Source organism: Capsicum annuum, chromosome 12, assembly GCF_002878395.1.
Source record: "Capsicum annuum cultivar UCD-10X-F1 chromosome 12, UCD10Xv1.1, whole genome shotgun sequence".
Classification (NCBI taxonomy): domain Eukaryota; kingdom Viridiplantae; phylum Streptophyta; class Magnoliopsida; order Solanales; family Solanaceae; genus Capsicum; species Capsicum annuum.
The window spans coordinates 57951330-57958283 of NC_061122.1; the positions used below are offsets into that span (position 1 = coordinate 57951330).

General features: G+C 35.0%; 1 pseudogene; it reads left to right on the plus strand.

The window, feature by feature from the left end:
- LOC107849827 overlaps positions 1 to 6747 on the plus strand; it is a 42043-nt pseudogene extending 35296 nt beyond the window's left edge.
- The last annotated feature ends 207 nt before the right edge of the window (positions 6748 to 6954 follow it).

Below are 6954 nucleotides of genomic sequence, written 5' to 3' on the forward strand. Positions count from 1 at the left end.
TCATATCATGAAAACATTGAGATAATCATATAAATCAAAGTTTATTCATTCAATCATTGGTGGACTGTTTTGATAGGCTGTAGTAGATCGACCATAATATTTTACTACACCAGCCAAATTAGATGAAACTAATTTCATTAGAAAGAGGACTCTTAGAGATTTCCGTTGATATATAGTAGCTCACCCAGATCATTATGTACAAGGAGTTATGGTCGTTTGAAGTTGACCAAAAAATTCACTTTTCTAGGCTGAACTAGATTGACTATAACTTTTTTCTCCGATAGTCAAATTAGATGAAACCAATTTCATTAGAAAGAGAACTCGCAGAGCTTTCCGTTGATATATAGTAGATCACCCAGATCATTATGTACAAAGAGTTATGATCATTTGAAGTTGACCCTGAAATTCGCCTGGCTGCAGTAATTTTAATTTCCTGCACGTTTGATTGTTCACAGTTCGATCGGAATGGTCGTAGTTCGATTGGAATGGTCGTAACTCATCACTCGAGTATACATTTTCGATGATCTACATATTTTTGGAAAGCTTATTCGATACTCTGCGCAATGGTAGGTCAATGTCTTAGAAATACTACACAGAAAATTTATGAAAGCGTAGAACTCGATACGTTTCTCACGAAATCTTTACGAAGAAAATTTTTTGGGGTATTACAGAAACTATGTTTAAGAGTACCCACTTAAGTTTGATTACGAGTTGGACATCAGCGCCTATTATGTCCAGTCTGCCTACACAACCCGCAAGTTCGCCCATATACTGCAGGACCATGATCCATCTCATTAGGTACTCTAGTTGTCCTTTGTCAATTAGGACGATGATAGAATTCATTACTTCTCATTACTTCAACATATATCTTGAAATCACTCAAAATAAAACTATGAAATTTACAATTATGGATATCAAGACATCTCATGTCTCAAATATATATTCAATAATTCAAATCGTCATTGGAAAGCATAAAGCTTGACACATATCTCAAAATATTATTCCAAAACACCATCTCGACATACGTCCCAAAATCATTCAAAATACCACCTCGTGGTAAAAGTATGTAATTCGCAATTATAATTATTAAATCATATCATGAAATCATTGAGATAATCATATAAATCAAAGTTTATTCATTCAATCATTGGTGGACTGTTTTGATAGGCTGTAGTAGATTAACCATAACATTTTACTATGACAGCCAAATTGGATGAAAATAATTTCATTAGAAATAGGACTCTTAGAGACTTCCGTTGATATATAGTAGCTCACCCAGATCATTATGTACAAGGAGTTATGATCGTTTGAAGTTGACCCAAAAATTTGCTTTTGATAGGCTGAACTAGATTGACTATAACTTTTTTCTCCGATAGTCAAATTGGATGAAACCAATTTCATTAGAAAGGGGACTCACAGAGATTTCCGTTGATATATAGTAGATCACCCAGATCATTATGTACAAGGATTTATGATCATTTGAAGTTGACCCTGAAATTCGCCTGGCTGCAGTAATTTTAATTTCCTGCACGTTTTACTGTTCATAGTTCGATCGAAATGGTCGTAACTCATCACTCGAGTGTCCGTTTTAGATGATCTACATATCGTTTGAAAGATTATTCGATAATCTACACAATGGTAGTTCAACGTCTTAGAAATACTACACATAAAGTTTATGGATCACTCTAAAGCGTAGAACTCGATACGTTTCTCACGAAATCTTTACGAAGAAAATTTTCCGGGGTATTACAGAAACTATGTTTAATCTTGAGCTTGGTAGGGCTCTTATGTTGCCAAAAGTTATAGGAAATTTATAAGATGAAACATAATACTCACAGATGACATCTAAAAGATAGAAAAGAGTTGCAAACTCTATCGGAAATTATTTCCCATATACTGCAGGACCACGATCCATCTCATTAGGTACTCTAGTTGTCCTTTGTCGATTAAGACGATGATAGAATTCATTACTTCTCATTATAAAACTTGGAGATGGCCAATATGCCTCATGCCCAACCGGTGAGAATAACCCGAAATATGTAGCAACATAATTCTCTGTTGTGAAATGCTCGCTAACAAAATTTCTAGCTAGCCCTCCCATTCTTTCAGTAACCTTCATGACATGTGAACACGGAAAGTGCAAATTAGCCCATTTTCCACAATCACATTTTTTATCATTTAGTGAAACACGATGAGGATTACCACCAGTATCATCAACTTGAATAGACCTAACCTCATATGTCCCAGTGGATATATTCCAATCAAAAATAAAGTGTCTTTTTGAACTTTCGTAGTTCTTCTCCCACTTTACTTTGAACCTGCTTGTCCATAATTCCTTTTGCTCTGCAAGTTGGTGCGCTGTTTGAGATCTACGGGTATACCGTTCAACTATTTGCTCCAATGAAAGTCTCACCATGGCAGTGACAGGCAATCATCGAGCTTTCTTTAGAAGACCGTTGAAAGACTCTAAAAGATTTGTTGTCAACACTCCCCATCTTTTTCCATCATCATGGCTAATCGTCCATTTGTCTAATGGAAATTGCATGAGATATTCATATGTTTCTTCATTTTCTTCCCTAATTTCCCACATCAAAGCTTCGAACTTCCTTACTTGATGAGCCGATGCAACATTCCACATCAGATCACTGAGATTCCTGTTTGGAAAATAAGATTGAAAGTTACTCTTAAGATGTCTTACACAAAATCGATGAAAGGCCCGAGGTTCCTGGAATTTCTACAACTCCGATAAACTAGCTAAGATTCCTTTTGCCTTATCAGAGATAATACATACATCTTCTCTATCCTTTATTACATGTGCGCTTAGTTTTCTTAAAAACCATTTCCATGCTTCTTTCAATTCCCTGTCAACAATAGCAAATGCTAGAGGAAGAATGTTATCATTTCCATCAATTCCAACAGCAATTAATAATTTTATCTCATATTTACCATACAAATGGGTTCCATCCACCGAAATAACTGGACGACAAACTCGGAATCCATCAATGCATGGCTTGAAAGCTCAAAATACAAATTTAAACATTTTTACCTCTAACGAACTCATTGACTCTTCGTGTTTCCATTCTACAATTGTTCCATGGTTAAAGTGTTGAAAAGCTGCAAAAAACATAGGAAGCTCACTAAATGATTTCTGAAAATCACCATACACCAATTTAAATGCTCGTTGACGTCCAACCACGCTTTCCTATATGTTACTTGATGACCAAATATCTCATGAACCTTAGAAATGACATCTACTACCAACAATTTGGGATTTTTACGTATTTGATTTAGAAACAAAGATGCAATTAAATTGGTATCTAGGTTAGCGTGACCTGTAGTAAGCCCTTCAGTCTCACATCAATGATTATCAAAATACTTTCCTATATTCCAAAGGCTACCTCCAACCTTTCGGCCTCGAAGAAACCATCGACAACCTAATGATTCGTGAAACCTGCATCTGACAATCCATAGTTTCTTGCTTGATGTTACAACTATGAATTCTTTATTTTTGCGCAAACTCCAAATTGTCACAGCCCGTTTCAATCTATCTTTGCTGCTAAAACACATTCCTTTTTTTAAATCTTTTTTGCCATCGTCAGACCAAACAGAACAACAATTCATCTCAGATTTACGGGTAGAGATAAAAATATCTTCTTCATTCTCTAATGTTGTAAAGTAGGGTATATCATGATTTTGCATTTCAGACACACTTTAACCAAATTGATTATGAGGATTTACACCAATATCATTTTGAGGTAAATCTTCACTATCATTGGTATCTTCATCAGATTCACTTTCTAAGGTTTCACTTTCTACATCGTCTTTTGAAGGTTCATCTTCCTCCGAACTTTCATCACAAATTTGAGCATGAGCATCATTACACAAATCAAAGTTATCCTCATCTTCTCTGCGGAAAAAAAATAATGAATTAGTGAAGTAGTGATGCATAAGATTTTTTATAGTTTCAAAAAAAGTAAAGATCACCGACCTGATCTCATATTGTCTGTGGCCACTTTCAATGTGTCCTTGACTACTTAATCCTTCATCATAGGATTGATACTCATGTTCATTAGGGCTTACATCAAGTGATTGATGGATACTAGGGGTTGCAGTATATGCAAAATGAGGATGACTGAGCATGGCAAATCCATAATTTTGAGCTAATAAATTCATATGATAACCATGCTGACCATTCATTTGAAATAGATAATCATGATTTGTTGGTCTAGTCTTTACATACATCTCCAAAAGATTTATATCAATTTTATTTGAAAATTTTTTAGGAATGACAAGAAATTATAGCAAAGACTGGTCATTCTCTATTTTAAATTCAATAAACCTTGTAATGTTACCTTGAAATGAGCATGGATATTTTCCAGAAATATCCATTTGAATATTTTCACTGTTTGTCCTCATTTTTTCATGCAACATTGCAACTAGTTCAACGTAGCTAGTTGAAATAGACATGCTAACAATCATTCTAGCACCTTCGCTGTATCTAAATCCGCTCATTTCAGAAATTATTTCACCATCCCAATACAAAGTAACCATCACATTTTCTTCAAAATTAGCCATTTTTCTGCTATACACAAAAATAAGATATGTATTATAATTATTAAAACATCAAAATAATTTTAATGCATTACAAAATATTGGCTAGCCATACCTATTAAAACTTTGTAAATGTCGTTTCTAGAATAAAGCACATAAGCAAAAGCTTTGGTTAGAATTGTAAAAATGTGTTTGAACATTCTATACATACCGTCACTTATATAATCTGTTGTCCTAAAACTTTGCAGGTCTGTGATTTGATTCGCTAGAAACGTTACTCACAGTAACGTTTTTAACTAAAAATGTGACTAGTGATTACGATTTCAAGGCAAAATTTCGATCAAAAAAGTTGCTGGGTTGATTTGATAGAATCGTTATTCGGAGTAACGTTTTACAGCTAAAACATTATTGGTGATAACGTATTTAATGTCAGATTTGTACAGAGATTCTTGGGTGGCAGAGCTACAGAGAAACGTTACTGGCGGTAACGTCTTATGTCTAAAACGTTACCGAGAGTAACGTTTTATGTCAAAACGTTACTATGAGTAACGTTTTATATTCTAACGTCTAACACCAATTCCGTTTGAGCCGTTAACCTTTTTAAAACATAAAAAGTTATTGGGAACAACGTTTATACTAGTTTTGTAAAATTTTCAAAAAACAAATTACTTTGGTGAATTGATTCAAAAAATGACTTATTCCGGTCCAAGATTCTACTTAAATCTATCCTACATTATTGAAGTGTGGGGTTCGCGATTTTCAGTTAATCAGGAGGAGATACTTCTCAGATGATCTACCTGGTAATCATTGGTCTTCCCCAGTTCAAAAACCACTGCAGGGATCGACCGAAATTTCAAATGATGATGATCACTTGTACAAAAGTAAAAGTTCAAGGTACGCCTGTGGAATTTGGTGAAAATTAGGTGCTGTTAAAGCCTTCCATTACGGGTGAAAATTTCAAGAAGGGATTGTGGAACAAAGCAATCTCTCACAAGTCCCTTCAATTATTTTGTTATTTGCATTATGGGTGTCTATTTGATGTTTTAATGGTAATTGGGTGATAAGGTCTTTTTTCTCTTCATGTTGAACGTGAGCATAGTTGAATGTCTACCTTCCTAATAGTGTTGTAAACCCTGGTGTTCCATCACCCAAAAGAAGTGATGCTTGGCGTGTGGCCATTTATGGTGAACTTCCCAAGTGTTGTGGATAGAATGTAATGATCACCTTGAATGAGCTAGATAGATAACTTGTTTCCCTAAGACAAGGGGAGGAGAGCAGGAAAAAATATCACGTAAAAAATATTTTGATAACTGTCCAAAGAATATTAACTTAAGTCACTGCACCTTTAGTTTTGTGCTTAGTAGTGGATGAATGTGTGCTATACTTGTTCTGAAGTGTCGGGTGTCAAGACAAATTTATGATTGACTGGGATGGAGACAGGGGCGGACCCATGTGGTATCCAGGGGTATCCAGGGGTTCACCCGAACCCCTAGGTAAAAAATTACGTTGTATATATAATGTAGAAAATTTATATTTATGTGTATATATTAATTTTGAACCACCTAAAAACAAGGTTGTTGGATAGCTCAGTGGTTCTATGTCAAGACTTCATTTTTTAAAATCTGTTTAAATCTGTTTAGAGACTCCAGAAATAGCCTCTCTACCTCCTCGAGGTAGGAGTAAGGTGTACACTCTTATCTTTTATGGGAGTTCACTGGGTTTGTTGTTGTGGGGATGGAGATACTTTTGTGTTTTAGAGTAGTGTCATATTCAGTGACAGCCGAGTCTTCTTGTCTTTTTTACACCAACTCCATCTACGTTTTCATGTTCTTTAAATCATATTCTTAATCTGTCTGCCGCTTGTTGCAGTTATATCGGTGAATCTTACAAGTACAACACACTCCCTTCTTTACCAGCTCAACGCAATCTCACACCGCCTCCCACTCTTTACCCACAGCAACCCATGTCTACACCTGAAAACTATAGCATCACCAGATTTGCCAGCACACAAGACATCAACACTGCCAGCTACAAGCGCTCAGATATTAACGTCTGATTATTTTTCTTATTTTTCTCTTTTTTTCCCTTCATGTAATGGTACACATTTTCAGGTCATAATCTGTGAAAAGCTTGTCTTATAAAATGTTCTAACTCATTCTTTTTGACTCATTGTGGGGTTGTTGAAATTGTAGGGTAAAGTTGAAAGGCTTATCATACAAAGATCTTTGCTATAGTGTGCACCATTTTTTTCCCTTTGTTTTGTATAAGAAAAGGGTGTATAAGTTTATTTAAATTTTCTGTGACATAGTGTTCCACTCTACATATATGTTTGTATATTTATGTCTGTGTCTTTATCTTTTTGATGGTTGGGGAAATCTAATGACTTTATGTTGTGTGTGTAAA